Consider the following 19,240-nt stretch of genomic DNA (forward strand, 5'->3'; position numbering starts at 1 on the left):
TGGCTGATGTGACTGTTTACTGAATTAATTGAATTCTACCTGAACATACTTGAACTGGGGTCGTTTGGACGAGTCTCCAACGACCATTACTGTTATCACTGAGCTCAACCCTATTGGTGGTCAATTGAATCGAGCTGGCAAGGGCTTGGTCGAGAAAATTGACAAGTCATGGGGACTGTTTATGTGGAATCCTTGGGTATGAGACTCTTGATTCCGGTATACTCGAGTATTACCATTTCTGAACTGATTGGAGTTCGGGCCCGGTAGGGGTATGTGAGGTGGAAGGAATCGGTAAAAGTGGAGTCTACGGTATTGGTTACTCCTTAAGCTTTGACGGAGGGTCAACGGGGCGAGATCAAGTACGGCAAGCAGGGATAAGGGCGCTTGAGAGCCGACCGTATCCTTTTAAATATCTTTATTGAAACGTGATGCGAATTGACTCACTTATTGGATGTGTTTGGATTGAATAGCTTTGTGCTTATGTGAACTTTGTTACTTGGGTGATGGTACCTCATTGGGCGAAAGCTCACTCCATTAAATTTTGTTTTCCTTACAGGGAACCACTTTTGGGGACTATGATGTTTTGAAGCACGAGTTGAGCTAGTTTTAATATATTTTTGTAAAGCTCCTCGATAGTTGGAAAACCCTAAATGTATTTTGATCTAATTCTCTTCCTTTTGTTTTGTAAATTACAAACGTATGTGTATAACACTGTTTAACCCTGTTTATGTAACCTATTTGGTTAGGAAATGTTTTCCTGAGTTATATGACATGGCACCCACTATTCATTGACGGTTTTGATTTTCGTGTTGCTATTTTGGAATTTTGAATAGATTGAGCGCGCTATTAACTTCCGGAATGTTTTAGAACGTATTTAACTGCCTCGTTAGTCCTGACGAGATCTGGTCAGGCAGTCCGCTGACCCCTTTGGTACCTTAGGGGAAAATGGGGCTGTCACAGTCGTGCATGTCCAAATAATGTTAGAGCTCCAAGGCTTCTTGAAGGTCTGGGTTGAGCCCTCTATTAAACCTAGCCATGGTTGCTTCATTATCTTCTTGAAGGTTCGCCCTCATCATGGCCATCTCGATCTCCTTGTAGTAATCCTCCATACTCATGTTACCTTGAGTGAGGGTTTGAAGTTTTACGTGGAGATCGCGGTTGTAATAGCTTGGAACGAATCTCTTACGCATCAAGGCCTTGAGTTCTCGCCAAGTTCGGACTCGTGGTTCTCCCATTCTCCTCCTTTGGGTCCTCACTTGGTCCCACCAGACTAGGGCGTAGTCGGTGAACTCAACGGTGGCAACTTTCACCTTTTGTTCCTCACTATAATCGTAGCAGTCGAAGACCATCTCGATGCGGCCTTCCCATTCCAAGTAAGCTTCCGGGTCACTCTTGCCTTTGAACGCGGGTACTTGAATCTTAAGTCCTTTTAGTGCGTTCGTAGATGTGTCCCTTCTAGGCTTCTCGGCACGTTCATCATCCTCACTTCCTGAGTAGTCTTCACTATGTTCTCCCCCGTTGTCTCGGTTCCTCCGATTGTGAGATCTAGAACGAGAGCTTCGTGTGAGACACTTGGAGAGTTCATCAAAGCGAGTGTGAAACTCCTCCATTTGTTAATCACTAACTCGCCTGAGCTCGTTCTTCATGGCGGTGAACATCAAAGAGTAGTCAGTGGGTGGTTGTTGTTGCTCCATGCCTCTCTTGATGCCCTACAAAAGGTTAGTAACAAGAAGAAATAGTGCAATGTGTCCTCACTTCACTCTCTTAGTGTATCTCTCACGCTCGTGTATAGCACTCAAAACACTCTTTTAGACTTACCAAGTACCTTTACCTGTTGGATTAGGTAGTTGAGAAATGTTGCTCAAGTCCCACGATTCGTCACCACTTATTCACAAGAGTAATCACGTATTACAACACGAGATGGAGGGAAAAAATGGCGTAGAAAAGGGTAGTTTGGGACGAATTATGGTGGCGGACAGCAAGGGTAAAACGCCTAATGTGAACAAAGAAGAAGAGAACCCTAGTTTCCTAAAGTGTAGGAGTGGTTCCCTGAAGTGTAGGAGTGAAAGTAGGAGTGGTTTCCTAAAACCAAGGAGTTATTATAGGAGAGTGTCCAAGTGGGACAACGAGTTATCCAAGTGTGTACTTAGTTCCCTAAACGACTTTGGAAAACAAGTTGGTTTTGGAAACTTCTTATAAAACCTTCCTTTGAACAACTTTAAAAAAACCTCCAAATTCCTCTCCAAAACAAATTTGGTTTCTTTCCTCCCTCAACCGAAAATTTCCAGAATCTTTTCTCCTTAAATCGTTCCCCAAAGTCGGCTACTACCATATAAAACTCTCTCTCACAGCCGCAACTTTCTCCAAGAAATTCGGCCCCCTTCACACTTCAAGGAACAAAGCAATTCGGCTCCTCCCCCCTCTCCCTGCAAGGCAAGGCAGCCTTGGTTCTTGTTTCAAGACAATGGCCTCCCAAGATAATGTGAGCAATGTCACTCAAGGATCCCCCCAACGGGCTGCTCAAGAAGCTCCCAAGAAGTTTAGTCCTAAACCAAGAAAGCCCCGTATGGATGCAAGAACGTACAAGAAACTTTTTATTCGAAGGGAGGTGCAAGTTTTCAAGAAACAAGATGGTCAAGACTTTCAAGAACCTCAAAAGGTGGTACAAGTGATCAAGGTTCAAGGTGATCAAGAACTTTAAGAAGAGGTAGGTCAGAATTTTTGAGTTCTTTCTTGTGCAATTTTCTGTTTTGGGTAACAAGAGACGATGTAAGGCTGGTTTAAGCAATAAAATTCGACTCCCCTTTGCTCCTTCTTGTGCCACCCCGAATGCCCTTCTTCCCTTTTTTTTTCCGTTTCTATTTTTTTTCCCCCTTTTTTTTTTCTCTTAGCAAACGGCACAAACACTTGGCTGAATGAATCAAGACCAAACTCTGGTCAGTCCACTATCTTCCCTCAACCCACGATCAAGAATCACAAGTTCTTACAAGAACTTCCAAGATAATTTTCAAGAACTTCAAGAGTTGCAAGATTAATTTCAAGAACTGAAGAAACCCAAGATCTCTTGCGGGTTTCGTTCAAGGTTCGCAAGTTACCAACAAGTTAACCACAAAATCAGTTTAGAAAGCTACGCAAACAACTTGGATAAAACAATTAACACTTGGACAGATTTGACAACAAGAAGAAACCCTAGCCGTAAATTGGAAAGCCCTAGCCGCAACTTGGAAAACCCTAGCCGCGGCTACTAGAACTTCCCCTTGTTTCCTTGTTGAACACGGACAGGTTGTAGACAACAACAATACACGACTTTGGACACAACACGGTCAGGTTGTCAAGCAACAAACGATGCATGCATGGACAGATTTGTTCCAAAACAACCGACACCATTGCGGATAGAGTTTGGAAGCAACAACGTGGTGCGAAACGGCCAGAAATTTGGCACAATGAAAGGAGACTCCACGGTCAGAATACTTCGGACAGCACACATCAGTCCCCTAAGGGAACAAGGAAAGGAAGGTCGGCCATCTTTGAGGTCAAGATGGGCCGGCCCAATGATCTACTAAGACAAATTAATCCAATCTAACAAGTACTAAGGACTAAGGCCCTACTCGGCCGACTCTCTTGGAGGCCCACTTGATTCTTCATGGGCTTGGATCAGGGTGTAGGTAACTGGATTGTCTCTTTCCAAGCCTTCAATATCTCTATGGACTCCATGTTGGTCTTGAACAATGCGAACAAGGGCTTGGAGGGATTCTTTGAATAGCTTGGCCCGTGCACGTGTGACTGGGCCCAAGGGAACTCGGACTGGGTCATTACGTGGGCTGAAATCCGTGCACACATCAGTCCCCTCCTCTTGAGAAGGATTTGCCCTCAAATCAGCGTCCTCCTCGTCAAGAAATGGGCTCAGGTCCACGACATTGAAGGTCGCGCTGACATTGTATTCCCCAGGTAGCTCCAATTTGTAGGCGTTGTCATTGACTCGTTGGAGCACTCGGAAGGGTCCATCACCTCTTGGGGATAATTTGCTCTAACGTTGCTTGGGGAATCGCTCTTTCCTCAAGTGTAGCCAAACCCAATCTCCAGGCGCAAAAATCATCTTACGACGGTGCTTGTTGGCTTGCTGGAGGTATTGCTGAGTACGCTTCTCAATGTTTACTCAAACGGCTTCATGTAACCTGCGCACAAAATCAGCCTTCTTTTTCCCATCTAAGCTTGTGTGCTCAGAGGAAGGTAAGGGTACCAAATCAAGAGGGGTCAAGGGGTTACGGCCATAAACAATCTCAAAAGGTGAGTAGTGTGTAGCACTATGAACGCGATTGTAGGCAAATTCAACGTGGGGCAAACACTCTTCCCAAGATTTGAGATTCTTTTTAATCAAGGGTCGAAGTAGAGTACCAAGTGTGCGATTGACAACTTCAGTTTGTCCATCGCTTTGTGGATGACTGGTGGTGGAAAATAACAATCTAGTGCCCAGTTTTGCCCACAAAGTCTTCCAAAAGTAACTCAAGAACTTTACATCTCTAGCACTAACAATGGTCTTAGGCATGCCATGCAGACGGACAATTTCTTTGAAGAATAAATTAGCAATATGTGATGCATCGTCAGTTTTATGGCAGGGGATAAAATGAGCCATCTTAGAGAATCGATCAACCACGACGAAGATGGAGTCATTACACCTTGGTGATCTAGGCAGTCCTAAGGCAAAGTCCATAGACAAGTCTGCCCAAGGATAGTGAGGGATAGGTAATGGGGTATACAGGCCGTATGGATTTGTTTTAGACTTCGCCTTATGACAAGTGACACATCTACCAACCATGCGTTCAACATCTCTACGCATATGAGGCCAGTAAAAGTGCTCTTGTAGCATGGCTAGAGTCTTAACAATGCCAAAGTGTCCCATGAGACCACTACTATGTGTCTCCCTAACCAAAAGATCACGAACGGAAGAATTAGGCACACATAGCTTATCCATATAGAATCGAAATCCGTCAGTCATGATCATGTGTGTAGAGTTCCTTAATCATTTCGAAGCCTAACAACTTAGCATCAAGAAAGACAAGCAAAGAATGTCTACGCGATAAGGCATCGGCTTCCACATTTGTTTTGCCAGTCTTGTACTTAATGACATAGGAGAAGGTGTCAATGAAGCTCACCCATTTGGCATGTCGCTTACTTAACTTAGGTTGCCCTTTGAGATACTTCAACGACTCGTGATCGGTGTGTATCACGAACTCCCGAGGGCGAAGATAGTGTTGCCAGGTCTCCAAGGCCCTCACCAGTACGCACAACTCCTTGTCGTACGTGGGATAGTTTAAGGCAGCTCCTCCCAGTTTCTCGCTAAAGAAGGCACAAGGCCTTTTGTCTTGCATCTGGACGGTGCCAATGCCTACACCAGAAGCATCACATTCGATTTCAAAAGTTTTGTTGAAGTTGGGTAATGCTAAAACAGGTGTGTGTGTGAGTTTGCTTTTGAGGGTAAGAAATGCTTGTTCTTGGGCTTCCCCTCAATGGAATTTGTCGTTCTTCTTGGTCACGGCGGTTAATGGGGCGGCAATGGTGCTAAAGTCTTTGACAAAACGCTGATGGAATCCTGCTAACCCAAGAAAGCTGCGCACCTCAGGGACAGATATAGGAGTTGGCCATTGCTTGATGGCCTCAATCTTGGACTCGTCCACTTTGATGCCCTGCGAACTTCCAAAAAACACAAGCTCATTAGTACAAAAGGTGCACTTCTTCTGGTTAGCGTATAGACACGCCTGTCGAAGTGTCTCAAGAACTAGTCTCACATGCTCCAAACACTCATGTTCACTGCAGCTGTATATCAGAATGTCATCAAAGTAAACAATGACGAATTTGCCAATAAAATTTCTCCAAACATGGTTCATTAGTCGCATGAAGGTACTAGGGGCATTAGTCAATTCAAAAGGCATGACTAGCCACTCATAGAGACCATGTTTGGTTTTGAACGCCATTTTCCACTCATCGCCTTCTTTCATCCTAATTTGATGATAGCCACTCCTTAAATCGATTTTGGTGAAAATGATAGTACCATCGAGTTCATCAACCATATCATCAAGTCTAGGAATGGGATGATGATATTTGACAGTGATAGCATTTACAGCCCTACAGTCAGTGCACATGCGCCAAGTACCATCCTTTTTGGGGTGTTTTACCCAACCCTTATCTAAGAGGCCATCAACTTGCCTTTGAAGCTCTTTTGTCTCCTCAGGACCCATGCGGTAAACCGGTTTGTTGGGTAGGGGTGCTCCCGGAATCAGTCTATTTGATGCTCAATCCCTCGAATGGGTGGTAAACCATCAGGGATCTCATCAGGGAATACATCCTCGAATTCCTGCAAAAGAGCAACCATGCTCGAAGGCAATGCCTTATCGAGCTCAGCAACATCTAAGAGCACATGCTTGCAAATCATGAGAAGTATAGGCTGATCAGAATTTATAACCTTTCTAACATCCTTAGCCTTAATGATCATGTTTTTCTTCCTAGTGGGTGGTTTAATGGGTGAATGATCATGCGTATCACCAGGTGTGCTCACTTGACCCTTGGTCGAATGCTCACTTGTAGAAGTGGAGCATTTGCCAGGATCGGCCGCCTTTTGTTTCCTCTTTTGGCGGTCTTGTTCACACTCTCTTTGTAACTTAAGTTGGTCCACATACACTTGGGCAGGTGTGAGTGGTGTGAGAACCAGGCGTTTTCCATTGTGCAAGAGAGTGTATTTATTTGCTCGTTCATCAAACGTGACGGATTTGTCAAATTGCCAAGGTCTCCCTAGGATGACATGTGTCGCATGCATAGGCACAACATCACACACAACCTCATCTATGTAATTGCCAATAGAGAAAGGAATACGTACCTGTTTGTAGACACGTACCTCACCTACTTCACTTAGCCATTGGAGGCGGTACGGGGTGTGGATGTCTAGTGGTAGGGAGGCCTAGACTCTCAACCATGAGCAAGCTCACCACATTCGTGCAACTCCCGCCGTCAATGATGAGACTGCAGATCTTATCACTTACTTTACAACGGGTATAAAATAAGTTATCCCGTTGTAGTTGCTCATCCTCCTTAACTCGGGCGGTTAGCACTCGCCGTGCCACCAAGCACCCTATTTCTCCGTGTGTAGGAGAGCATTCTTCCTCACCCGGGTCCTCCTCTATGTAATCACTCGTGTGCAACTCGGGCATTCCCTCACATTCATCGTCATCGGACACGATTTCACCGTTGTGAGTGATTAACATGACTCGTTGGTTTGGACATTGGGATTGGATATGTCCAAACCCTTGGCACTTGAAGCACTTGATATCCCTACTCCTAGTCTTAGGAGTCTCATGCGGTGCCTTCGAGGGGGACCTGGATGCATCGACAACCTTGTTAGGGTTAGAATAGGAATTTCGATTAGGAGCATTACCTTGAGTTCGGCTAGACGAAGTTGGTGTGGCCGAATTTCCAGCTTCGTGGATCGTTCTTCGTGGTTGGTTGCCCCTCCATGAAGGCGAGTTGGAAGATTGGAAAGTACGTGCTCCTCGTCTTAATTTCTTTCCCCTTTTGGCCTTAATAGCGAGTTCAAGAAGGTCGTTGTGAGAGCCCGTAAATTTTCTTATTTTCTAGGTTTTATTTTATTGAATTGCACGCTTTTCATATCTTCTTTATTAGGAAAATTTTCTATATCATTTTATGAGTAAATATGGTTTTTCAATTATTTTTCTAGTGTAAGTTGGTTCATGAAATTTTAGGAGTGAATACCGGGCGTGGGACCCGCTAGTGCGGAAAGTTCGGTAAAATTCGGCCAGTTAGGTTAAGTTTTGTATACAGGATTTGATTTACTAAGTGTTAAGAGATAATTAGAGGTTACCAAATGGATTAGTGTGGGAGAGACAAAAGGATAGCTTTGCATTAAATAAGGGTGACAAGTGTCACCTTGTGATTAATCTTGACTTTGACTACTATTCATCACTTTACCAATTAATCAAAAATTGACCCAAAATTATCCTCATTTGCAAGCTTCTTGGCCGCCCTCACTAGAAGAAAGGAAAAGAAAGCTCTCAACTTGTTTCTTCCATTTCTTGCACAAATCTAACAAATCAACCGATTAAACTTGGAATTCCTCCATAAAAACCCTTAGTTTAGTGGTAGTGGGGTTGGTTGTGAAGTGGTTTGGAAGAAAGTGGTGCTAATTTGGGCCTTTTCTTGAGGTTGCAAGGTGAGTAGTTAAGGAATTCCTTCTTTGGTTTGGATAATGTGAAATTAATGACTTGTGTTAGTCATAGAGTTGATTTTGTGTAAGATTTTGTGACTTTTGGTAGAGATTGGTGAATTTTTATATTTATTCTTGATTTTTCTATTTTGATATGTTTAATATTGTGTGGCCATGGATGATGGCTTGGGATAGTCTAGAATGAAGCTATAGTGCGTAAATTGTTGCTAATTACGGAAAATTTCCACTTTGTGCGGAAAATTCCAGATTAGGGTTTCAATTAACCTTGTTCTGCCTGGTACTGTTTGGATAGGAAGAAGGGCGAATTAGCCTTAGGTTAAAACATGAAAGTTATAGGAAATAATGTTTTATAGTTGCCTGTAAAATTTCATACCAATCTGAGCTCGGTAGCCTGTGAAAAGATGAAAATACCCAGACTGCCCTAGGTAGGAGTTCGGCGGTCAGGGTTGGCAGTTCACCCAAACTGACCGCTACCGTTCACCCTGATGCGTACTGAGTTTGATTTTGGCCAAAAAAGGAAAGTTGTAGTTTTGTGTCTTAACTTTCTAACGGCCCTAGAAACTCCCCAATTGGACTTCGGTAGCCTGAGATAGGGTCGTTTAACCAGAATGCGGTTAGCTAACCTGTTTGTGCGATTCTGGTTTGGTATATTGAAATTTTGACCTAGCTACACTACGAACTAGACTGAGTGGTCTCAGCAAAGTTGTAGCCCTTTATCTTAGCTTTGAAACGGTGTAAATTGAACCTCAATCCACTAAGTGTAGCTTCAGTTGTGTTCGTTCCGCTAAGCAACGTCAAATCTGCCTTTTGTTTTCCAACCTAAACTTCATTTCCGCACATGTCTTACCTTGATTTTGCACTTATACGTTCTATTTGGTCTTACTCTAGTAGTATGTAGATTCGGTTTATGACTCGTATTCGAGTCTCATTGTGTTTTATTGTATGTTTTAGGACGTGCCGGTGGCGCGGAGCGCTCGTTGGGCAGAAATTTATGATTTCACTCTGTGTTTGCTTGGTGAGTGTACTACTCACGTGATTGTTGCTACATGACTTGGTTGTACTTGAAATTTATGACTTGAATGCTTATATATATGGATGAAATTGTTTGAGGCGAGGGTGTTCTTTATCACTCTCGCGCTCTATGGCTGATGTGACTGTTTACTGAATTAATTGAATTCTACCTGAACATACTTGAACTGGGGTCGTTTGGACGAGTCTCCAACGACCATTACTGTTATCACTGAGCTCAACCCTATTGGTGGTCAATTGAATCGAGCTGGCAAGGGCTTGGTCGAGAAAATTGACAAGTCATGGGGACTGTTTATGTGGAATCCTTGGGTATGAGACTCTTGATTCCGGTATACTCGAGTATTACCATTTCTGAACTGATTGGAGTTCGGGCCCGGTAGGGGTATGTGAGGTGGAAGGAATCGGTAAAAGTGGAGTCTACGGTATTGGTTACTCCTTAAGCTTTGACGGAGGGTCAACGGGGCGAGATCAAGTACGGCAAGCAGGGATAAGGGCGCTTGAGAGCCGACCGTATCCTTTTAAATATCTTTATTGAAACGTGATGCGAATTGACTCACTTATTGGATGTGTTTGGATTGAATAGCTTTGTGCTTATGTGAACTTTGTTACTTGGGTGATGGTACCTCATTGGGCGAAAGCTCACTCCATTAAATTTTGTTTTCCTTACAGGGAACCACTTTTGGGGACTATGATGTTTTGAAGCACGAGTTGAGCTAGTTTTAATATATTTTTGTAAAGCTCCTCGATAGTTGGAAAACCCTAAATGTATTTTGATCTAATTCTCTTCCTTTTGTTTTGTAAATTACAAACGTATGTGTATAACACTGTTTAACCCTGTTTATGTAACCTATTTGGTTAGGAAATGTTTTCCTGAGTTATATGACATGGCACCCACTATTCATTGACGGTTTTGATTTTCGTGTTGCTATTTTGGAATTTTGAATAGATTGAGCGCGCTATTAACTTCCGGAATGTTTTAGAACGTATTTAACTGCCTCGTTAGTCCTGACGAGATCTGGTCAGGCAGTCCGCTGACCCCTTTGGTACCTTAGGGGAAAATGGGGCTGTCACAGTCGTGCATGTCCAAATAATGTTAGAGCTCCAAGGCTTCTTGAAGGTCTGGGTTGAGCCCTCTATTAAACCTAGCCATGGTTGCTTCATTATCTTCTTGAAGGTTCGCCCTCATCATGGCCATCTCGATCTCCTTGTAGTAATCCTCCATACTCATGTTACCTTGAGTGAGGGTTTGAAGTTTTACGTGGAGATCGCGGTTGTAATAGCTTGGAACGAATCTCTTACGCATCAAGGCCTTGAGTTCTCGCCAAGTTCGGACTCGTGGTTCTCCCATTCTCCTCCTTTGGGTCCTCACTTGGTCCCACCAGACTAGGGCGTAGTCGGTGAACTCAACGGTGGCAACTTTCACCTTTTGTTCCTCACTATAATCGTAGCAGTCGAAGACCATCTCGATGCGGCCTTCCCATTCCAAGTAAGCTTCCGGGTCACTCTTGCCTTTGAACGCGGGTACTTGAATCTTAAGTCCTTTTAGTGCGTTCGTAGATGTGTCCCTTCTAGGCTTCTCGGCACGTTCATCATCCTCACTTCCTGAGTAGTCTTCACTATGTTCTCCCCCGTTGTCTCGGTTCCTCCGATTGTGAGATCTAGAACGAGAGCTTCGTGTGAGACACTTGGAGAGTTCATCAAAGCGAGTGTGAAACTCCTCCATTTGTTAATCACTAACTCGCCTGAGCTCGTTCTTCATGGCGGTGAACATCAAAGAGTAGTCAGTGGGTGGTTGTTGTTGCTCCATGCCTCTCTTGATGCCCTACAAAAGGTTAGTAACAAGAAGAAATAGTGCAATGTGTCCTCACTTCACTCTCTTAGTGTATCTCTCACGCTCGTGTATAGCACTCAAAACACTCTTTTAGACTTACCAAGTACCTTTACCTGTTGGATTAGGTAGTTGAGAAATGTTGCTCAAGTCCCACGATTCGTCACCACTTATTCACAAGAGTAATCACGTATTACAACACGAGATGGAGGGAAAAAATGGCGTAGAAAAGGGTAGTTTGGGACGAATTATGGTGGCGGACAGCAAGGGTAAAACGCCTAATGTGAACAAAGAAGAAGAGAACCCTAGTTTCCTAAAGTGTAGGAGTGGTTCCCTGAAGTGTAGGAGTGAAAGTAGGAGTGGTTTCCTAAAACCAAGGAGTTATTATAGGAGAGTGTCCAAGTGGGACAACGAGTTATCCAAGTGTGTACTTAGTTCCCTAAACGACTTTGGAAAACAAGTTGGTTTTGGAAACTTCTTATAAAACCTTCCTTTGAACAACTTTAAAAAAACCTCCAAATTCCTCTCCAAAACAAATTTGGTTTCTTTCCTCCCTCAACCGAAAATTTCCAGAATCTTTTCTCCTTAAATCGTTCCCCAAAGTCGGCTACTACCATATAAAACTCTCTCTCACAGCCGCAACTTTCTCCAAGAAATTCGGCCCCCTTCACACTTCAAGGAACAAAGCAATTCGGCTCCTCCCCCCTCTCCCTGCAAGGCAAGGCAGCCTTGGTTCTTGTTTCAAGACAATGGCCTCCCAAGATAATGTGAGCAATGTCACTCAAGGATCCCCCCAACGGGCTGCTCAAGAAGCTCCCAAGAAGTTTAGTCCTAAACCAAGAAAGCCCCGTATGGATGCAAGAACGTACAAGAAACTTTTTATTCGAAGGGAGGTGCAAGTTTTCAAGAAACAAGATGGTCAAGACTTTCAAGAACCTCAAAAGGTGGTACAAGTGATCAAGGTTCAAGGTGATCAAGAACTTTAAGAAGAGGTAGGTCAGAATTTTTGAGTTCTTTCTTGTGCAATTTTCTGTTTTGGGTAACAAGAGACGATGTAAGGCTGGTTTAAGCAATAAAATTCGACTCCCCTTTGCTCCTTCTTGTGCCACCCCGAATGCCCTTCTTCCCTTTTTTTTTCCGTTTCTATTTTTTTTCCCCCTTTTTTTTTTCTCTTAGCAAACGGCACAAACACTTGGCTGAATGAATCAAGACCAAACTCTGGTCAGTCCACTATCTTCCCTCAACCCACGATCAAGAATCACAAGTTCTTACAAGAACTTCCAAGATAATTTTCAAGAACTTCAAGAGTTGCAAGATTAATTTCAAGAACTGAAGAAACCCAAGATCTCTTGCGGGTTTCGTTCAAGGTTCGCAAGTTACCAACAAGTTAACCACAAAATCAGTTTAGAAAGCTACGCAAACAACTTGGATAAAACAATTAACACTTGGACAGATTTGACAACAAGAAGAAACCCTAGCCGTAAATTGGAAAGCCCTAGCCGCAACTTGGAAAACCCTAGCCGCGGCTACTAGAACTTCCCCTTGTTTCCTTGTTGAACACGGACAGGTTGTAGACAACAACAATACACGACTTTGGACACAACACGGTCAGGTTGTCAAGCAACAAACGATGCATGCATGGACAGATTTGTTCCAAAACAACCGACACCATTGCGGATAGAGTTTGGAAGCAACAACGTGGTGCGAAACGGCCAGAAATTTGGCACAATGAAAGGAGACTCCACGGTCAGAATACTTCGGACAGCACACATCAGTCCCCTAAGGGAACAAGGAAAGGAAGGTCGGCCATCTTTGAGGTCAAGATGGGCCGGCCCAATGATCTACTAAGACAAATTAATCCAATCTAACAAGTACTAAGGACTAAGGCCCTACTCGGCCGACTCTCTTGGAGGCCCACTTGATTCTTCATGGGCTTGGATCAGGGTGTAGGTAACTGGATTGTCTCTTTCCAAGCCTTCAATATCTCTATGGACTCCATGTTGGTCTTGAACAATGCGAACAAGGGCTTGGAGGGATTCTTTGAATAGCTTGGCCCGTGCACGTGTGACTGGGCCCAAGGGAACTCGGACTGGGTCATTACGTGGGCTGAAATCCGTGCACACATCAGTCCCCTCCTCTTGAGAAGGATTTGCCCTCAAATCAGCGTCCTCCTCGTCAAGAAATGGGCTCAGGTCCACGACATTGAAGGTCGCGCTGACATTGTATTCCCCAGGTAGCTCCAATTTGTAGGCGTTGTCATTGACTCGTTGGAGCACTCGGAAGGGTCCATCACCTCTTGGGGATAATTTGCTCTAACGTTGCTTGGGGAATCGCTCTTTCCTCAAGTGTAGCCAAACCCAATCTCCAGGCGCAAAAATCATCTTACGACGGTGCTTGTTGGCTTGCTGGAGGTATTGCTGAGTACGCTTCTCAATGTTTACTCAAACGGCTTCATGTAACCTGCGCACAAAATCAGCCTTCTTTTTCCCATCTAAGCTTGTGTGCTCAGAGGAAGGTAAGGGTACCAAATCAAGAGGGGTCAAGGGGTTACGGCCATAAACAATCTCAAAAGGTGAGTAGTGTGTAGCACTATGAACGCGATTGTAGGCAAATTCAACGTGGGGCAAACACTCTTCCCAAGATTTGAGATTCTTTTTAATCAAGGGTCGAAGTAGAGTACCAAGTGTGCGATTGACAACTTCAGTTTGTCCATCGCTTTGTGGATGACTGGTGGTGGAAAATAACAATCTAGTGCCCAGTTTTGCCCACAAAGTCTTCCAAAAGTAACTCAAGAACTTTACATCTCTAGCACTAACAATGGTCTTAGGCATGCCATGCAGACGGACAATTTCTTTGAAGAATAAATTAGCAATATGTGATGCATCGTCAGTTTTATGGCAGGGGATAAAATGAGCCATCTTAGAGAATCGATCAACCACGACGAAGATGGAGTCATTACACCTTGGTGATCTAGGCAGTCCTAAGGCAAAGTCCATAGACAAGTCTGCCCAAGGATAGTGAGGGATAGGTAATGGGGTATACAGGCCGTATGGATTTGTTTTAGACTTCGCCTTATGACAAGTGACACATCTACCAACCATGCGTTCAACATCTCTACGCATATGAGGCCAGTAAAAGTGCTCTTGTAGCATGGCTAGAGTCTTAACAATGCCAAAGTGTCCCATGAGACCACTACTATGTGTCTCCCTAACCAAAAGATCACGAACGGAAGAATTAGGCACACATAGCTTATCCATATAGAATCGAAATCCGTCAGTCATGATCATGTGTGTAGAGTTCCTTAATCATTTCGAAGCCTAACAACTTAGCATCAAGAAAGACAAGCAAAGAATGTCTACGCGATAAGGCATCGGCTTCCACATTTGTTTTGCCAGTCTTGTACTTAATGACATAGGAGAAGGTGTCAATGAAGCTCACCCATTTGGCATGTCGCTTACTTAACTTAGGTTGCCCTTTGAGATACTTCAACGACTCGTGATCGGTGTGTATCACGAACTCCCGAGGGCGAAGATAGTGTTGCCAGGTCTCCAAGGCCCTCACCAGTACGCACAACTCCTTGTCGTACGTGGGATAGTTTAAGGCAGCTCCTCCCAGTTTCTCGCTAAAGAAGGCACAAGGCCTTTTGTCTTGCATCTGGACGGTGCCAATGCCTACACCAGAAGCATCACATTCGATTTCAAAAGTTTTGTTGAAGTTGGGTAATGCTAAAACAGGTGTGTGTGTGAGTTTGCTTTTGAGGGTAAGAAATGCTTGTTCTTGGGCTTCCCCTCAATGGAATTTGTCGTTCTTCTTGGTCACGGCGGTTAATGGGGCGGCAATGGTGCTAAAGTCTTTGACAAAACGCTGATGGAATCCTGCTAACCCAAGAAAGCTGCGCACCTCAGGGACAGATATAGGAGTTGGCCATTGCTTGATGGCCTCAATCTTGGACTCGTCCACTTTGATGCCCTGCGAACTTCCAAAAAACACAAGCTCATTAGTACAAAAGGTGCACTTCTTCTGGTTAGCGTATAGACACGCCTGTCGAAGTGTCTCAAGAACTAGTCTCACATGCTCCAAACACTCATGTTCACTGCAGCTGTATATCAGAATGTCATCAAAGTAAACAATGACGAATTTGCCAATAAAATTTCTCCAAACATGGTTCATTAGTCGCATGAAGGTACTAGGGGCATTAGTCAATTCAAAAGGCATGACTAGCCACTCATAGAGACCATGTTTGGTTTTGAACGCCATTTTCCACTCATCGCCTTCTTTCATCCTAATTTGATGATAGCCACTCCTTAAATCGATTTTGGTGAAAATGATAGTACCATCGAGTTCATCAACCATATCATCAAGTCTAGGAATGGGATGATGATATTTGACAGTGATAGCATTTACAGCCCTACAGTCAGTGCACATGCGCCAAGTACCATCCTTTTTGGGGTGTTTTACCCAACCCTTATCTAAGAGGCCATCAACTTGCCTTTGAAGCTCTTTTGTCTCCTCAGGACCCATGCGGTAAACCGGTTTGTTGGGTAGGGGTGCTCCCGGAATCAGTCTATTTGATGCTCAATCCCTCGAATGGGTGGTAAACCATCAGGGATCTCATCAGGGAATACATCCTCGAATTCCTGCAAAAGAGCAACCATGCTCGAAGGCAATGCCTTATCGAGCTCAGCAACATCTAAGAGCACATGCTTGCAAATCATGAGAAGTATAGGCTGATCAGAATTTATAACCTTTCTAACATCCTTAGCCTTAATGATCATGTTTTTCTTCCTAGTGGGTGGTTTAATGGGTGAATGATCATGCGTATCACCAGGTGTGCTCACTTGACCCTTGGTCGAATGCTCACTTGTAGAAGTGGAGCATTTGCCAGGATCGGCCGCCTTTTGTTTCCTCTTTTGGCGGTCTTGTTCACACTCTCTTTGTAACTTAAGTTGGTCCACATACACTTGGGCAGGTGTGAGTGGTGTGAGAACCAGGCGTTTTCCATTGTGCAAGAGAGTGTATTTATTTGCTCGTTCATCAAACGTGACGGATTTGTCAAATTGCCAAGGTCTCCCTAGGATGACATGTGTCGCATGCATAGGCACAACATCACACACAACCTCATCTATGTAATTGCCAATAGAGAAAGGAATACGTACCTGTTTGTAGACACGTACCTCACCTACTTCACTTAGCCATTGGAGGCGGTACGGGGTGTGGATGTCTAGTGGTAGGGAGGCCTAGACTCTCAACCATGAGCAAGCTCACCACATTCGTGCAACTCCCGCCGTCAATGATGAGACTGCAGATCTTATCACTTACTTTACAACGGGTATAAAATAAGTTATCCCGTTGTAGTTGCTCATCCTCCTTAACTCGGGCGGTTAGCACTCGCCGTGCCACCAAGCACCCTATTTCTCCGTGTGTAGGAGAGCATTCTTCCTCACCCGGGTCCTCCTCTATGTAATCACTCGTGTGCAACTCGGGCATTCCCTCACATTCATCGTCATCGGACACGATTTCACCGTTGTGAGTGATTAACATGACTCGTTGGTTTGGACATTGGGATTGGATATGTCCAAACCCTTGGCACTTGAAGCACTTGATATCCCTACTCCTAGTCTTAGGAGTCTCATGCGGTGCCTTCGAGGGGGACCTGGATGCATCGACAACCTTGTTAGGGTTAGAATAGGAATTTCGATTAGGAGCATTACCTTGAGTTCGGCTAGACGAAGTTGGTGTGGCCGAATTTCCAGCTTCGTGGATCGTTCTTCGTGGTTGGTTGCCCCTCCATGAAGGCGAGTTGGAAGATTGGAAAGTACGTGCTCCTCGTCTTAATTTCTTTCCCCTTTTGGCCTTAATAGCGAGTTCAAGAAGGTCGTTGTGAGAGCCCGTAAATTTTCTTATTTTCTAGGTTTTATTTTATTGAATTGCACGCTTTTCATATCTTCTTTATTAGGAAAATTTTCTATATCATTTTATGAGTAAATATGGTTTTTCAATTATTTTTCTAGTGTAAGTTGGTTCATGAAATTTTAGGAGTGAATACCGGGCGTGGGACCCGCTAGTGCGGAAAGTTCGGTAAAATTCGGCCAGTTAGGTTAAGTTTTGTATACAGGATTTGATTTACTAAGTGTTAAGAGATAATTAGAGGTTACCAAATGGATTAGTGTGGGAGAGACAAAAGGATAGCTTTGCATTAAATAAGGGTGACAAGTGTCACCTTGTGATTAATCTTGACTTTGACTACTATTCATCACTTTACCAATTAATCAAAAATTGACCCAAAATTATCCTCATTTGCAAGCTTCTTGGCCGCCCTCACTAGAAGAAAGGAAAAGAAAGCTCTCAACTTGTTTCTTCCATTTCTTGCACAAATCTAACAAATCAACCGATTAAACTTGGAATTCCTCCATAAAAACCCTTAGTTTAGTGGTAGTGGGGTTGGTTGTGAAGTGGTTTGGAAGAAAGTGGTGCTAATTTGGGCCTTTTCTTGAGGTTGCAAGGTGAGTAGTTAAGGAATTCCTTCTTTGGTTTGGATAATGTGAAATTAATGACTTGTGTTAGTCATAGAGTTGATTTTGTGTAAGATTTTGTGACTTTTGGTAGAGATTGGTGAATTTTTATATTTATTCTTGATTTTTCTATTTTGATATGTTTAATATTGTGTGGCCATGGATGATGGCTTGGGATAGTCTAGAATGAAGCTATAGTGCGTAAATTGTTGCTAATTACGGAAAATTTCCACTTTGTGCGGAAAATTCCAGATTAGGGTTTCAATTAACCTTGTTCTGCCTGGTACTGTTTGGATAGGAAGAAGGGCGAATTAGCCTTAGGTTAAAACATGAAAGTTATAGGAAATAATGTTTTATAGTTGCCTGTAAAATTTCATACCAATCTGAGCTCGGTAGCCTGTGAAAAGATGAAAATACCCAGACTGCCCTAGGTAGGAGTTCGGCGGTCAGGGTTGGCAGTTCACCCAAACTGACCGCTACCGTTCACCCTGATGCGTACTGAGTTTGATTTTGGCCAAAAAAGGAAAGTTGTAGTTTTGTGTCTTAACTTTCTAACGGCCCTAGAAACTCCCCAATTGGACTTCGGTAGCCTGAGATAGGGTCGTTTAACCAGAATGCGGTTAGCTAACCTGTTTGTGCGATTCTGGTTTGGTATATTGAAATTTTGACCTAGCTACACTACGAACTAGACTGAGTGGTCTCAGCAAAGTTGTAGCCCTTTATCTTAGCTTTGAAACGGTGTAAATTGAACCTCAATCCACTAAGTGTAGCTTCAGTTGTGTTCGTTCCGCTAAGCAACGTCAAATCTGCCTTTTGTTTTCCAACCTAAACTTCATTTCCGCACATGTCTTACCTTGATTTTGCACTTATACGTTCTATTTGGTCTTACTCTAGTAGTATGTAGATTCGGTTTATGACTCGTATTCGAGTCTCATTGTGTTTTATTGTATGTTTTAGGACGTGCCGGTGGCGCGGAGCGCTCGTTGGGCAGAAATTTATGATTTCACTCTGTGTTTGCTTGGTGAGTGTACTACTCACGTGATTGTTGCTACATGACTTGGTTGTACTTGAAATTTATGACTTGAATGCTTATATATATGGATGAAATTGTTTGAGGCGAGGGTGTTCTTTATCACTCTCGCGCTCTATGGCTGATGTGACTGTTTACTGAATTAATTGAATTCTACCTGAACATACTTGAACTGGGGTCGTTTGGACGAGTCTCCAACGACCATTACTGTTATCACTGAGCTCAACCCTATTGGTGGTCAATTGAATCGAGCTGGCAAGGGCTTGGTCGAGAAAATTGACAAGTCATGGGGACTGTTTATGTGGAATCCTTGGGTATGAGACTCTTGATTCCGGTATACTCGAGTATTACCATTTCTGAACTGATTGGAGTTCGGGCCCGGTAGGGGTATGTGAGGTGGAAGGAATCGGTAAAAGTGGAGTCTACGGTATTGGTTACTCCTTAAGCTTTGACGGAGGGTCAACGGGGCGAGATCAAGTACGGCAAGCAGGGATAAGGGCGCTTGAGAGCCGACCGTATCCTTTTAAATATCTTTATTGAAACGTGATGCGAATTGACTCACTTATTGGATGTGTTTGGATTGAATAGCTTTGTGCTTATGTGAACTT

This window comes from Coffea arabica, chromosome 5e (genome assembly GCF_036785885.1).
Source record: "Coffea arabica cultivar ET-39 chromosome 5e, Coffea Arabica ET-39 HiFi, whole genome shotgun sequence".
NCBI classification, from domain to species: domain Eukaryota; kingdom Viridiplantae; phylum Streptophyta; class Magnoliopsida; order Gentianales; family Rubiaceae; genus Coffea; species Coffea arabica.